The following is a 16,907-nucleotide window of genomic DNA, read 5'->3' on the forward strand; positions in this document are numbered from 1 at the left end:
CTACTGTCATGTATAACTAATTAAGACAAATTTTAAAAATTTATTTTTTAAAAATTAAAAAATACACAAAAGTTGTTCATAGAAGCACTGTTCACAATAGCTAAAATATGAACACCATTGATGAATGGATAAATAAAATGTGATATGCCAGTATAATACTGTTCAGCAACTAAAAGCAGTGCAGTACGATGCAGTATTGATTAATACTACAGCATGGAAGAACCTTGAAAATATAATGCAATGTGAATGAATTCAGATTCAAATGCTCACAAATTATATAATTTCATTTATATGAAATGTCAAGGATATGCAAATCTACAGAGACAGAATTGGATTGGTAATTACCTACTACTGGTGGGAGGTGGTTGGAGGAGAAATGTGAGGTAATTGATAATGACTACAGTTATATATTTTGGAGTAATGAAAATGTCCTAAGTTTGATTATGGTGATGGTCATATAACTTCGTGACTATACTAAAAACCATGGGTCAATTAATGGTACATGAATCATATCTCAATAATTCTGCTACACTGACAGCAACAGTGTAGAAAAGTCATAGTTTTTGACTAAATTATATTTACTTTCTTAAAATTTCACTTGATTTTGACTGAGAAAGTCCCTGCCTCCCCAGTAGCAACTATTTACATCCGAGGGTTTCAAGTTTCAGTGGTTGGAGTATTAGAGAAAGTAAACATTATTCTTAAAATTTCATGTCATTTTATTAAAATTCTCACTTTTTGCCTTTCCCTCCCAACACTACCCTAATATCTTTCTGATACAATCTGCAGACAGTCTACACTGCACAGCTTGTGGAGCTGCCAAACAGGAAGCTGGTCAGACACCTGCTTCCTTGTGGGGACCCCTTTGGAAGACACCAGGCAACCCAAGAGCTCTAGATGTCAATGGGTAGGTGTGGATGTGGATGTAGGATCCTAGATGCCAGCAGCCTTTTCTTTGGCCCTGAGACTCCACACCAGCCTCTGATCTTCTGTGGGCTTCTCGTGCCTTTTTCTTGTTATTACAAATGGTCTAGCTATTTTACAAGACCACTGTGAAAGATAAAACTAAAGTGTATGAAAGCAATATGAACCGTTTTTAACTGCTTTCCAAACATGTAACAAGTTTGGGGAATCCTGTCTGTGTTTCTCCTGTCAGTTTCTCATCACTCAGACTAAAATACCTGATAAGAACAACTTGGGGAAGGAAATATTTATTTTGGTTCGTGGTTTCAGAGGTTTTAGTCTATAGTAAACTGGATCTAAGGCATGATGGAGGAAAACTGATCAGCCCATGGCAGATGGGAAGAAGAGAGACAGGGGCCAGGGATAAGATACAGTCCCCAAGGGTACACCCTCAGTGACTTCTTCCTTAAACCATGCCCTACCTGCCTACAATTACCACCCAGTAGTCCATTCGAATCAGTAATCCAACAAGTGGATTAATGGTTACAGCCCTCACAATTAAATCATTTCAAATAAAATTTCACATCTGGACATTGCTGTGTTGGGGAACAAATCTTCAACAAATGAGCTTTTGGGGAGAGGGGAATTCCAGATTCAAACTACTGCCAAAGTCCTCATTTTATAGACGGAGCCCCAGAAGAACTGAGATGCTTTACTGACCAGATAGTTGGGTCTAGAATCTGGGTCTTTATATATCTCTCCTTCTGGACATGACTCCTGGTCATCCAAAGACCTTAGCCGTCTCCCAGAAAGTTTCAGGAATCCATTTCCTTTGCAATCCATGCCTGTGGTTTTTAAGTATATCACAAGTTACAACATCTGGTTACTTTAGAATATTGATCATTTCTGGGTCAGAAACTCTTGTTTGATGTTGGTTGACCAAAAAAAGATTAAAGAAGTATTTTAAATAGCCACCAAATTGACAGTCCAATTATTAATTGGCAGGTTTTTTTTTTTTTCCTGACACTTTTCCTATTTTTGTATTTTCCCTCAGGAAGAAAAAAGTTCAGAGGTCAGGATCAAAGAAGATAATTTATGGGCAAAGGGCTTTGTGACTGTCAAATATGTCATTTAAAAGAATGTCAAATTCTCTTTTTGTGGGAAATGAATGTACAGGGCATGGATTGCTTAAAATAATAAAGTATGCCATCAGGAAAAGTCTTAAATCAATAGACTTCCCTCACGGTGGTGAAAATTTGTGGACTTTCAGTGTGAGCACATACTTACCTGGAGGATTAGAAACTTGCTTGGAAAAAAGTGGTGGATTCCAAATAGTCTGATCATTCCAAGATAGAGCAAAAGAAAGCAGACCAACATTTCCATCGTTCTTCTTTGTAAATAAAAGTGTAAATAAACACATGAGCTCATGTTTAACACTGACTCTAACCTCACTTCCCAACACAGGCTCTTTGCTCTCTGCCCTGTCTCTGGACCTATCTTCCACCAGGAGCTGCCTCATCTGCTTATTCTTCATGTATCAGGGACACAACTCAGTTGGTCACTTTTTTCTTTGAGAATGAGTCTCTGTCCTCCTTATCTTACCACCCCAGGTCAGTCACACAGGTAAAATAAGATCCAGGATTGTGAATCTCTCTCTCTCTTTTTTTAAAATTTGTTTTAGTTAGTTATATATGACAGGAGAATGCATTTATACACTTTGATACATCATACATACATGGGACATAATTTCATTTTTCTGAGTGTACATGTTACAGAATCATATTGGTAAATCTCTCTTAACATGGCAAGTCTCACACTATTTATCTTTGTTCCCTTCCTGACTGTGAACTTCCTGAGAACAGGAATGCCATTTGAAAGGACTCTCTTCTTCCTTCATATACTCTTTTTACTCTTTGACAGGGCCTGTCATAAACCAGAGGCTCCACGGAGCTACTTCTGAGGACAATGACTCTCAGACTCTGGGGTTTAGGATCACCAATTCTTGCTAGAAGAAAAACCTGAAGATTGCAGATTCTTCAGAGGAACCTTGCTGGGCAGACCACTGACCCTCTGTTCTGAGTTTTTTTCTCGCTTTCTAGATTGCAGGATCCTTGAGGCCAGGGGCTGGCCATGCCTTCATCCTTACATGATGGGTCTATGGGAAGGATTAGGGCATAATGGATCAGTGAAAATTCCAGCCCAGAGAAGGGTCATTCTGGCAGGCCCCAGGAGGGAGAGCATACTTGTGCTATGCTCATTCATGGCTTGCTTAATTTATGGAGTTGAAGGCTTAAAGATTTCTACTGTATGCCTATTACTGTTGATTGACAAATCACACACATCCCTCTATGTGATTTGCAGAAGTGGAGAGAATCTCTAATCCCAGAACAGCACAGGCCCAAAAGTCCCCTAAATTATGTCAGCCATAAAGTTATGTCATCCCAGAACCTTGTGAGCACTTGAAAATGTGTGCCTAGGTCCTCAGTCTCTCTGTCACCACCCTTTTTCTTCTTTCTCGTTGTGTTTCCTTTTTGCTGACCTGCATCACGTCCAGACATCTTTCACCCCTCCAGTCTCAGCTGCCCTCAACATCTCTCCCTCTCTACTTACCCTTCAACTCTTCCTCCTCACCTTGGATTCTTACAAGGTCAGTGAGGAATTGAGCAGCCTCTGCAGCCATGCCCCTCTCCATGGCTTACCTTGACACCCTTTTTCTATGCCTCTGCCCCCAGTACACTGTCTTCAGATTAGACTGCAGAAACTACTCAAGTTGTGATTATTCTTGCAAAACACGCCCAGGGTTGCTAGCATGGCTTCATATCACTGGCATAATGTATTAGTCAAATACAGGTACACTAAGAGACTTAAGAAAAGTCTCCCCTGCATTGCTTAATTCTGTCTCTTATACTTTATTCTAAGGAAATTCTAACAAATAAAAAAACAATTTTTCTATTCAAAGGTATTCATTATAGCTTTATTGGTTGTAAAGAAAAATAACGTAAGTAATGTAAGCCCTAAGCAATAGCCTATTTTATTGATGAAGAGTTTGTGATAACATAAAAATTATGTACTTTATGTTTAAAGACATAAACATAAAATTATCTGTTAATTGAATTTAAAAGCCAAGAAACAAATAGAAAGGAAACTCATACCCATCACAGGCCATATCCTGCCAGCATCTAATTGTGCTGGAGTAGACTCATGTGTTTCTGATGAGCTGCTTTGCTCTGCACCAGTTGCTCTTCTTTTCAGTGGTAAAAGGTCTGACCCACATGGCGTCAGGGGCAGCCTCTCCTCCCTGCTTCCTTGGATGGTTTGGAAAACAGGCTTATAATTTTCTGTATGCACACAGCAGATGTTCATGTGACCATGCTGAACTTCTAGTTCAAAGCCAGTTTCCCAAGGCACAATTTGCACTGGTTTAGAACCTCCATTCTCCCTGAGGGTGAGTCCAGCCACTCCACAGCCATTCACAAGAGTAAGTCCTACCCTCTCAGAGTGCTTGGTGTGATGAGGAACATTGATGTGTCATCTCCTTCAGCTTTTCAGGATCCTCCTGAGGCTCAGAAGTGAAAACAAAACAAAACTCCTTCATGCATGTGTAGGTTGTTTGGGATCCTTGCTATGTTTCTTCCGCTGATATCATGCCTGGACACTCCTTCCACTCCAGTAAAAAGGGGATGGAATTTTTTATGTAGGCACAGCATTCCAATACAAGGGGTATCTTTATTTATTTTACTGGTCCTTGATCAATGGGGACCTAGATTCTTTCCTGCCTTTTCCAAGTACAGAGTAGGTTGTAATGACTATTCTTGTACATTATAGGCATATTTTTAATTCTAATGCATTATACCAGATTGTTTTCAAGAAATATTAAACTCACATTTCCACCAGCAAGATCTAAGAGTGCCCATTCTTCAGACATTGCCAGCCGTAGGTGATATTCCTTGGCAAAAGGAACAATAAAGGAAATGCTTCTATTAGAATTTAATTATGAGTGTGGTTTGGCATGCTTTCATGCCATTTCTGAGTCCTGGTGTTTTCTCTGTAAATTCTGTAAATCGATTATTTGTCAGTGTTCCCACTATCCCGTTAAATGGTACATCAGTTTTTCAACTCATAAAAGCTTTTGGTATAGTACACAGTACTTGCCAGATTGTATGTAATAAGTATGGGCCACTATTAGACTAGAAGCATGCAGAAACATGAGTTTTTTTCAGTCCTTGGGCATCCTGGGGGTGGACATTATTATCCCAGGCTTGCTGATCATCACATAGGCCCATCCATTTACCTCACCTCACAAGATGCTGAACTCACATTATCCACTTTTTGTGTTTTGGCATATGTCATGAGCTGTCCATGGGCTGTGTGTGGACTATGTTGCGCATTTTAGCCTAGTGATGGGATAAGTCTGGCATTGGAAACCTCCCTGGCACCCCCACAGGGACTGATTGCCTGATGCAGGTGAACTTCCCCCTCAAGCTCTGCCAGAGATCCCTCACACCACCTGAGATGGGTGTAACCTGCCAAGATGTCAATCAACCTGCTGACTGCAAGACATCTCGAAGCAAGACTCCGCCCTCGAAACCTTATCCCTGCCTTTGATGTACCCCCTTAAATAAATCACCAGGGCCATCTTTTCTTTGTCTAGTTCCAGCACCCATGTGGACTAGATCTATCAGGGGCTTCGCTTTTATAAATATATTTCCGACTATTTGTGTTTTGTTACTCACAAATTATTTGAGACTTTAAGTTTTAGGGTGGCTTATATCCTCCTGGGCAGGAAGAAGACCACTCCAATGACACTCTGGCTGTCACCCCCACTAGGCATGAAATAAGCTGTCAAAAGGGTTATTTCACACATCATTTTTAAATATGTATTACAATCTGTGTTTACTCATTTAATATTTGCCTTTGCTCATGTTATCCCTTTACACAAACTATTTTTAATGTTTTCTATAATCAGTTACATCCCTCGTTATGGCAGTTGATATTCTCATCTAACTGGGTAACCAGATGTAGTTTCCACAAAGGTAAGAATTTTTGTTTGTTTTGGTCCCTGCATATCCTTAGTGTTTTGAACAGTGTTGGCACACAGAAGATGCTCACTAAGCATTAGCTAAACTAATGGATTATCTGCCATGTAATATAGGAAGTGCAACATCACAGAGCTATATACACAGTGTATTTTTTTCTAGTAAGAAGTAAGACTTAATTTTATTGGCTATGAGAAGGGTAGTGTTCTGTGCCTTCCTCATTATTTTTATATGGATCTTTCCCATTCTCTTTCACATGCCAGCCTGCTCAGCACCTCCCTTCTCTGTGCAAAAGAATCAGGAATGAGGCCACACGGGGGCTCATGGGAATTTACCAAGAGCAAGTTCCCAAGAGGCATTCTACTGAGAGCCTGTTTTCAGACTTAGCCTCCTCTGGGCTTGCCTGCAAGAAGAAATAGTTAGGGCTTCTGCTAGCAGCTTTCCTCTGATATTTCCACTATTAGAACCTCTGTGTACAGGCAAGCATAGAAGTATTGGTTTTAGGTAGTGGTGCAGAGCATCAAGGCAGATTAGTGAAGAGGCAGACATGGTCCAAATCCTGTCTCTTCCCATACAGGCATTTGATCTTGTGCTTTAGTTCAATGTTTTTCAACTCAGGAATCTAATACATAAAATGGTATTAACAATACCCACCACAGCATTGTGATAATTACATGCCAAGTATCTGAAAGTTTTAGGTAATCAATAACCATTGTTATCACAACAGCAGCACTTGCAGAGAAGCTAATCTTTGTTTCTTCTGTACCAGGCATCCTTTGACAAGACTCGTAATATTTGCAAACAGCCTCCCACTGTGTTGCCATTGCAGGTAGAGCGCTACTGATGGCACCAGATGTGTTGTCACAAATTATCGTTGGATTTCCTCACCTTGTTTAGAGAATGCTTTAATCACTTCTGCTGCCAGGAAATTTGCAGGGTGGAGGAGCTGAAATTTAAGGGGAGATAGAAGCAGCAAATAGCACAGGAACTTAGCCATCTGGGATTCAGATCCATGACCTGGGGCTTTGCCTACCCTCAGAGAGAAACAAAGACTTTCTTTCAGAGAGAAACTGAGTCACAATCACAGAATGTGCAGTCATCCCTCCTTATCCATGGTCGCCACATCTATGGAATCAACCAACTATGGGTTGAAAACATCTGGGAAAAAAATCACACCTGTACTAAACATAAGCAGACTTTTGTTTATGCCATTATTCCCCAAGCAATACGAAATAACATCTATTTACATCACATTTACACTGTATTAGGCATTATAAGTATTCTAGAGATGATTTAAAGCATATGGATGTACATAGGTTATATGGTAAAACTACACATGTTATATAATTGACTTAAGGCTCTGAAGATTTTGGCAGCCTCAGGGATCCTAGAACCAGTTCCAAAGGATGCTGAGGCCCAACTCTACCTGGGACCGGGAACCACATGTGGGGAACAAGATCATTGCTACTGTTCCCTGCAGCCCCTGCACCAGTCTGCACTGGTGTCCACTGTTCTCCAGAGCACCGCTGGGAGTCCTCCAGTCTACCCCTATTTGAACCTGTCCCTGCCCTTCATAGTTCCAGTGAGTCTTCCAAGTTCAGCCTTCAGCCCACTTTTGCACCTTCTCCTTTCCATCTGCCATCATTGACCTCCATCTCCTTTACACTTTTAAAACACATAGAGCAATTTGCTTCTTGATGAGACCTTGTGCTCAAGATGGTTGACTTCGCACATTGGCCTGGTGTGTTCTCCTAAGACCATGACAAAAGAAGCATGCATGGGAATACATTTATGCCAAAGGCAGTCATCGGTGGTCAGAAGATATGCAACAAATTTCTGGAAGATAAAAGAAGATGATTTGCAGCTCATTAATATTTTTTTTTTCTGAATGATGGAAGCTATTGCTCAGAATTCTGAGAAAAAAGGCTTTGGGTAAGCAGGTTGTAAAGTAGAAATGAGATCCAAACCAGGGTAACAAAAGGAAGGAAGGAAGGAAGGAAATATTGAGCATCACATTTAATTCCAGGGAAAAGCAAACGAATGCACTTGAAATAAAAGGGGTCGAAGTTTCTAGTGTAGCCACAGGTAAAGCCCACCTGATTCCAGCAATGGGGTAGGGGCTTGGATGAAGGGGAGAAGGCAATGAGTGGCCATGTCCCATTTACCTTGACCCTAATCCTGCCACTAGCATATAAAGTGATATACAGTCTGCCTCTCTCTCCAGGAAATAGAACTTGCTGCCATCAGGCACAGAAAAGAATTTGAAAATTCTAAGTTTTATCCAAAAAAACATTAAATATATATACTAGATTTTTTAATATAATTTCAAAAATGACAGAGAAGAGAGAATCAGAACAAGCTATTAGGAAAGAAGAAAAATGCCAAAAATGCCTAACTAGAATACTTAGAAAACAAAATGGATAAAATTTTCTTTTCCTGATGATGGAATTACAAGAGATGACAGAAAAGAGACATCAAGTTTCAATGCAGGTGCTTCAGAAAAAGAGAACATAAAATAAAGGTGACATAATTATATAAGAAATAATGAAAGAATAACTACCCAGAGCTAGAGAGAAATGTCAGTCATCAAATTGAAAGAGTGCATCATAAACTGAGTAGAATAAATGAAAAATAACTCCCGCCTCAATACATTTTTATAAAACTCCAAAATATCAAGAATAATGAAAGATTAAAAAGCTTTTAGACAAAGAAAAAATATATTTTAAAAAATCTTTAGGAATCAGACTAGTATATTTCTCTTTAGCAACACTTGTATAACAATGTCATAATAAGATCAGATTTTAAGGAAAATCATTTTAATCCTTAAGTTGATTGACCAACAAAAAGACAAAATGAAGGTATTTTCTGACATGGATCGACTCAGAAATTTCTCTCTAACAAAGTGTAGAATGTAATTCATAATCAAGGAAACAGGATAAAATAATAATGATCCTAATCCAAAGGTCAATAAAAAGAAATTAGAGGACTCTAGCTGTTCAGCAGATCTATGATGGACTATGGTACGCTGGGCTCTCGGAAGAAAATGGTCACAAAAATAAAATGCACTCCACCTACTAATGTTGCATAAGAACCTGGAAACTCAGTGACATAATGAAATCAACATAGTTTGCTCCTTGATGGACACAGGCGCCTAGAACCATTTAAAAGCAAATAAGAGAAGTTGGAAACTAACCTAAAGAGAGTGGATCCCTCCAAGTCACAGAGAGGACAATAGAGATGGAGGAGGCAAAATGAGAGTTTTCAGGTAAACTATAACATTTTATTTTTAAAACTGGATGGAAAAGAAAAATATACAATTGCTTCTGGGGACACAGTATGGGAAAGGGTAAGATCATAGAGGAAAGGGCATTGTACCACGGGTTCCTTTCCCAGGTACACAACTGTCTAGATAAATTTTTTGGAAATTCATCAATTTTATCCAAATGTTTTAGGAATCAAGATATTCTGATTATGTTTTTGTGGATGCAGTTGTAGGAATAACATTTTTCTTTTCAAACATCCTTGTCTCCCTGGGTGATTCTAATATCAGCCAGTCCCAGGCCTGGTATGAAGGCTCTTGAGCCAGAGGATCTCTCTCTAGAGAGTGGGGATTTGGATTCCTCTCCTTACATGTGGGTGAAGATCTGGTCAACTCTCAGCGCCCTTTTGACAGTTGTTTCATGGCTAGGCATCCCCTGCTTGGGAAAGAACAGAGATCTCTCAGTTTACTGAGTTCGACCTTTTTTTCCCCACAGAACTTTGGACTAAACACATAAGTCACTTCATAGTTATTCCTCTGACTCCTAAGATCAGAAAGCAGTTTTAGAAAATCATCAGGTCCTTAAATTCTGAAGATGGTCAGCCGTGAATTAGCAAAAGATACATAAAATCATGCCTAGTCTAACTTCTGTGGAGTCTGCTACTTTGTTCAAGGCATACAGTATCATACTGCATCTATCAGGACAGCCAACTGCCCAGGAAGCCAGACATACAAGGGACAGGGCACATGAGCTCCTATTTCTTCTCCCTCCTAGAACTTTTCTTCATTCCTCAAAACCCAATGTCTTGATGCTTTGTACCGTATGTGATTCTAAATCCTCTTGATTCATATTTTTATAATTAAGCCACAATAAAACATGTACATTCTAATATGTTATGTAGTATGTTTACCAAGGGAGTCTATAACATGTTTCCCTGGGCAGCTAGGTTAATCTCAAGCTAAAGTTCCTCTTTTACCATCCCTAAGTATGTACTTGAACTTCTTGGAATTTTTTTTTTTGTCAACAACCAGGAAATGATTCATTCTACATTGATTTGAAGTCAGAACTGTGCACCTGCTTGCATGATCTCTACAGGTAAAGTTGCTTCTCAGCACACATGTACCATGACCAGCTAAATGCTGGGTGTGGTAGCCATGCATGCAATAGCAGTAAAAAGTGGCAATGCTGTCAGCTGGAAATGCACAGTGACAGTGGAAATATGCTTAGAGTAAACAAATAAAGTGACCAATGGACTTGAAAATTAAAGTTTTTGATCCACATGGAACACAGAACAAAAATATCTGAGATATTGTTTGAGAGTGAAGTGGTAAAGAATCAGACATTCCCTACAACTATACCATTGAGTTTATATTTCCTATCACATAAGAAAGAATTAGATTAATTGAAAGAAAACATTATAAGCATGCACTACACTAGAAGAAAATATCATTAGGACATCAACTTTGACACAAGATTTTCTTTTTACTCCTCTTCCAACGTCCAAACTGCAAGATGAATTTCAATTATCTGAGATAAAAAAAGAATTTAGCATTTCTAATTGTTTATATTATAAAATTTGATACATTTAAAATAATATAAAACTGAAAAATAAATTGGATGCTAAAGCTGATAGAAAAGTAATAGTCACTTTAAACAAAAACACATTGATTTCAAATATCTGTGATTGTCAAAAGACCCTAATTGTTCTCAATAATTACAATTAAATTAATTAAACATTTTCTTATAAAAGTTGTAAGAAAAAATTATAAAGTAATAATATTCCCGTGCTGCTTTTATACATGATGTACACATTGATGACACAGCCTTGAAGACAAAGCTTGCTTTACATGGCATCAGCCAAGGTGAAATCCAAGCCCTGTCACTTACTAACTAGGAGATGCTTCAACTCTTTATAAGATACATCAGGAAATAAAAAAAATTCTTAAAAATAAACTTGGAGAAACTGTACAACTTCTCACAGTGAAAATGGAACAGTGGAACAGAAATGCTTAAATGCTGCTATAAAAGTTCAGAGCCCAGCTTTTAAAACCAGGAGAGGGTTTCAAAGACAGCTTTCTCTCTGGTCTGTGAATTCACCTGTCTTGAATCTCATCTCTACTCACTGTAATGGGATCCTCATCTGCTCCAGAGTCTGACATCGGAACAGGGATGAAGCAGCATAGGGTCTACCACACAGAATCCCGAATGATCATCTGCATTGCACATGCCAGGGAGACTACTTTTTCTTATTTCTTTCTCAGCATGTTTCTATGAAAGAAATTGCAGACCTTAATTATCACTGTTGTGTAAGCACAATTTGTCTTCAAGGGCCTCTGAAATCCCATTTAGATTCCATGGCTTTCATGCAGGGATACAGTGTATCCAAATGTAATATTTCGGTATGCAATGTCCATGCACCTCTTAACACCACTTAAGCAAAGAAATCAGAATGACATAACATATTATTATCACCATCATTATTATTATTACTCACCCCCAAGCCATAATGATTAATGAAATACAAATAAATCTCACTGATCCCCAAATAGTAGTACCTTGAGAAAGGAAGAGTAACTTCCATTTTATTAGGCAGAAAAGCTCCTTTGATCCTTACTGAGAAATTACAGGCTTTATCAGACATATTTGACAACCACAAAAAAAGCAGAACTTCATATTTTAAAAACCAGATGAACAATATGTAATTTAAGGCATACTTATGGCAAGAAAAATGTATTCCACTCACTCATTATGTAATTCACTTTTCAGCACCAGCTCCTCCACACATGATATGTGAGTGACAGATTAAAAGGAGTTAGGAATGCACATGCTTGCTTTATTCCAAAAGGAATAAAAAATTTACATGACCCCATTGGAGAAAAAGGTCTTTATTATTTTTAGAATCTCTTTGGTTGGAAGGGAGTTTTGCTGGATTCTTTCAATAAACTTTAAAAAAAAATGTCAAGTTCCCAAACTCTTTTAACCCATGCCTATACTGAAACATGATTTCCTAAGAAAGCTGCTTATTTTCTATACGCTTTCCTCTTGTTACACCAGAATTACCTCGTAGGGGGGTAAGTAGCCAAAACATCTTGCCTCTGGTATAGGCATGTAGTAGGTAAGTGATGATGATATTGTTGGGCTTATTGAAGTTATGGTACTCAGGGGTGTCCTAGGGTGGGTCAGACACAGGCAATCACCTACCTTGAGCATCGCTGTATGAAAAATGTAATGACCTTACCACCCAAGCAATGCTGGTGTTGAGTGCACAAACTCACCTGCCAAACAATAGCTAATGCCCACAATAAGAGTAGTAGCCAATGGGCAAGGAACAGTTACCACAAAAAAGTATGGCATCAGAACCCTAAGGAAACACACCTTCCCCCAACTACTGTGAGGACACACTAAGCTGACTCTCCACACAGGACCCTGGAATACAACGGAAAAAGGAGAGAGTGCTGAAAGTCTTACCTTTAACCTAAAGAAATATATTTTGAACCAAAATGACACTAATTAAACGAGAAGAATTTTAGTTTTGTTTTTCTTTTAATCGGCAAATTTAAGTTTTCCCATATAGCAGGTCAGGAGGGAGTACATGGGAAACATCTAGGTTGTACATAAAGAAGAGACGGTTGCTTTGCTCATGCAGGCAGAGGCTCGTGTGACTATACAACCATATCCAATGCATAATATCTATGTGCCCACTCATGTGTATATAAAATGCATATTTTCTACATGGCAGTTGGTTAATAATGAAATGGATTACTTCATTCCCCATTTCTTCCCTCAGGGAAAGAAGTTGACCAAATTATGCCATGTGCATGCATGAATATATCACCATACATTCCAATTTTATATATAACTATAATCCAACAGTTAAAAAAATAAATAAATAGAAGAAAGACCAGTAGAGTAGAGAGGAATGGGATCAGGGAGAGGGAAATGGAACGGAAAGGAGAAGTACTGGATATGGAAAAGGAGCAAACTATATTATATGTATTTATGAAAATATCAAAATGAACCTCAATATTATTTATAACTATGATGCACTAAGAAAAAACATTTTTAAAAATAAAGAAGGTACACACAAAAAAGTGGACTAGATGAACACCATTCCTCCATTTGTGAACCTATCACAGATACTGGAAACTCTGTTGCCTTTCATTTGCAATCATCATACTGTGAGCTAGATGTGACTACCCTGTTATATAGATGTGGAAACTGAGGCTGGAAAATTTAGGTGTCATATGCAAGGTCACTCAGTAGGTAAGTGACAAGGCCAGATTCCAGCCCAAATATGTCAGACTGTGCTCTGTTCTTGCCATGGAGGATTCCATACAGGAAACCACATACTGGGAAGGAAATAGGACAATGGAGGTAGTGAAAGGTTGAAAGAGGATTCCACTTTGGGAAAGTCAAAAATCAGACACTACGGTAGTGACTGAAGATTCAAATAGAAAGATGGAGAGTTTCCAGAAGGTTTCAGTGTAATAAAGCATCAGGCATCTTGTTGGGAATGAGTTTGCTGAAGGTGGCAGAATCCTTCCATCTGCTCAGTAGGTTCATCATGTAGGTAGGCGGAGCCCATGAGGTCCTTCTCCTCCAGTCTCTTGACCACATAATGGCTGTAGCCCAAGCAGTCATCTTCTTAGGAAGTCAAAGTGTGTGAGTGGCTTCAGCCATCATCTGTCACAATACAACTTCCTATCTTGAACCTACCAAACTCCTGCTGGCTTGGGGCAGGCCTCTGGCTATCAAAATTGACCATGAAGAGACTTCAGCCCAATTGTTTTACCACCACTGTGCCCTTATCACTGTGCCTGCCAAGGCTACAAGAAAGCTTACCTTACCCTCCAAACCTAAAATACATAATGCTAAGAGATGGGTTTCAACCCCTAATGTGCACCAGGTTGATAAATCACACATGGCTGATTTACATGTGATGAGGTCATCTGCCTGACCAAACCCCAGGCTTCACCTCCACTTGTTGTATGACCTTAGGCAAACCCCCAATTCTCTAGTTCTCAATTCCTCACTCTAAGATAAGAATAATAACATCTACTCCATATTTCACATGGACAAAGCTCATCCATGTCAGACACTTAGTGCAAGTCAGCTAATATTAAGTTACTTTCTCCAGTAAACTTGACATTGATGGAGATGGTAATGATTCCTTTACATGCAGGAATAGGACTCCCAGGGACTTAAGGCAGAATGGGAATGGAGATGTAGGTTTTGATGTCAGGTAGACCAGCATTCTACACAAGCATTGTCTTATTATTATATATCTTATTACAATGTAGCCTTAGGCAAGCACCTCACTGAGCCTTAGTTCTCTCATTGATAAACTAGTGATAGTAAGACAATTCTGGATTGTAGCGCAGCTCTACCACTTACATTTAGCCTCTTGAGGCCTCATTTTCAAATCTGCAGAATAGAATCATAATAGTATCCATCTCGCTTTTAGAGCAGAACCTTTGGAAAAAGTCAATGTACAAATTTAGATTGCCATTCATAGCTGCCATGAAAGTAGGAGCTTTGATCAAGCAAGGTCAGTTCTCCAACCTGACTGACTACAGTAAGAGCAAATTCTGATGATGTTTTATTTGGACGTGCAACAAATAAATTTAGTTCTATTAAGCTAGCAAAATTTGAAACTGTTGATAATGCTGCACAACCAAGACTTTTCTAACAGATTAGCGTCTCACAGTATAAATGTTATTTAAAGCCAGGATCACCTAAGACATGAGAAGAGAATGAAAGGGAAGGGAAAGGGGAGGGAAGAGGTTATGAGGGGAGGTCAGGAAGAGAGAGATGAGAAAAAGACAGGAAAGAAATCAGAGATGTGATCCTGAAATATAAAAGCACTTTAAAGTACACAAGGGAAGAAGCTAGCAATAAATGCCAAAAATAAGCTGCTGTTAATATATTGTTTAAAAGCAAGAATGGCATCATGGAAACCAAGAAAAGAGTTTGATTAGAGAAGGAAGATTGACTGGAAATTTAAGTAAGTGAAAGACAAAATATATTCTTAAATTTGGTAATATGTAGATCATCACTGATCTTGGCAAGAAGGTTTCCACTGGAGTATGAAAATAGAAGTTCTACTTGAATAACCTACAAAAAAATATCTAGGAGGTGATGAAGTATAAGGCCCTCCCCAGCTAATCAACTATGTGGCCAAGGGCAACACCATCCTAGAAAGTAAATTTTTTTCTTACCTATCCATGTCTACCTCTATCTGTAATCTATTTTCTAGGCTCCTAATCTGAGTTTGGGGCTCCTTTTTCCCCACCTAAATTCTGTTGTTCTCTTGTCTCATCTTTCTGGGATTATTGGCCCAGATTTTTTCTTTCTTTCTTTCTTTCTTTCTTTCTTTCTTTCTTATTTGTTCTAATTAGTTATACATGACAGTAGAATGCAATTTTGACAAACTGTATACAAATGGAGCACATCTTCTCATTCCTCTGGCTGTACAGGGTACAGAGTCACTCCGCTAGTATAATCAATCATACATGTATATAGGGTAATAATATCTGTCTCACTTTATTGTCCATCCCATTTCCACAGCCTCACCCCCCCACACCCCTCTACACAAATCAAAGTTCCTTCATTCTTTCTTATCCCCCTGCCCCACTATGCATCAGCATCTGCTTATCAGAGAAAACATTCGGCTTTTGGATTTTGGGGATTGGTTTATTTCACTTAGCATGATATTCTCTACTTCCATCAATTTACCTGAAAATGCTATAATTTCATCCTTCTTTAAAACTAAGTAATACTCTGTTGGGTATATGTAACACATATTCTTTATTCATTCATCTCTTGAGGGTAACATAGTTTGGTTGGTTCCATAGTTTAGCTATTGTGAATTGAGCTGCTATAAACATTAATGTGGCTGTATTACTATGGTATGCTGATTTTAAGTCCTTTGGGTATAAACCAAGGAGTTGGATAACTGGGTCAAATGATGGTTCCATTCCAACTTTTCTGAGTAATCTCCACACTTCTTTCCAAAGTGCGTGCACTAATTTGCAGTACCACCAGCAATGTATGAGTGTACCTTTTTTTCCCATATCCTCATCAATGCTTATTATTGTTTTTATTCTTGATAGCTGCCATTATGACTGGAATGAGATGAAATCTTAGAATAGTTTGATTTGCATTTCTCTAATTAATAGAGACTATGAACATTTTTTTTCATATATTTGTTGATTGATTATATTTCTTCTTCTGTGAAGGGTCTATTCAGTTCCTTAGCCCATTTATTGATAGGGTTATTTGTTTTTTGGTACTTAAATTTTTTGAGTTATTTATATAACATAGTGCATGTGGTAAAGATTTTTTCCCATTCTGTAGGCTCTCTCATCATGTATTGATTGTTTCCATTTATATTCAACATAATCCTTGAAACTTTAGCTAAAGCAATCAGACAGATGAAAAAAAATAAAGGGTATGCATAGAAAAAGGTGAACTCAAACAATCACTATTTCCTGAAGACATGAGTCTATATTTAGAAGATACAAAAAATTCGACCAGAAAACTTCTAGAATTAATAAATAAATTCAGCAAAGTAGCAGGATATATAATCAACACCCATAAATCAAATGTATTTCTATGCATTAGTAATGAATTCTCTGAAAGAGAAATTAGGAAAACTACCCCATTTACAATAGCCTCAAAACAAAAATAAAATACTTGGGAATCAACC

General features: G+C 38.4%; 1 long non-coding RNA gene across 1 annotated transcript; it reads right to left on the minus strand.

Moving 5' to 3' along the window:
- Positions 1 to 5,614: 5,614 nt before the first annotated feature.
- On the minus strand, positions 5,615 to 12,726 carry LOC125619362. The gene is made up of 3 exons (XR_007350867.1): positions 11,297 to 12,726; positions 9,570 to 9,634; positions 5,615 to 7,775 (listed from the first exon to the last, which is right to left on the minus strand). It is a non-coding gene; the product is annotated as an uncharacterized LOC125619362 (long non-coding RNA).
- Positions 12,727 to 16,907: the final 4,181 nt, after the last annotated feature.

The sequence above is a fragment of the Marmota marmota genome, unplaced genomic scaffold (genome assembly GCF_001458135.2).
Source record: "Marmota marmota marmota unplaced genomic scaffold, marMar, whole genome shotgun sequence".
NCBI classification, from domain to species: Eukaryota; Metazoa; Chordata; class Mammalia; order Rodentia; family Sciuridae; genus Marmota; species Marmota marmota.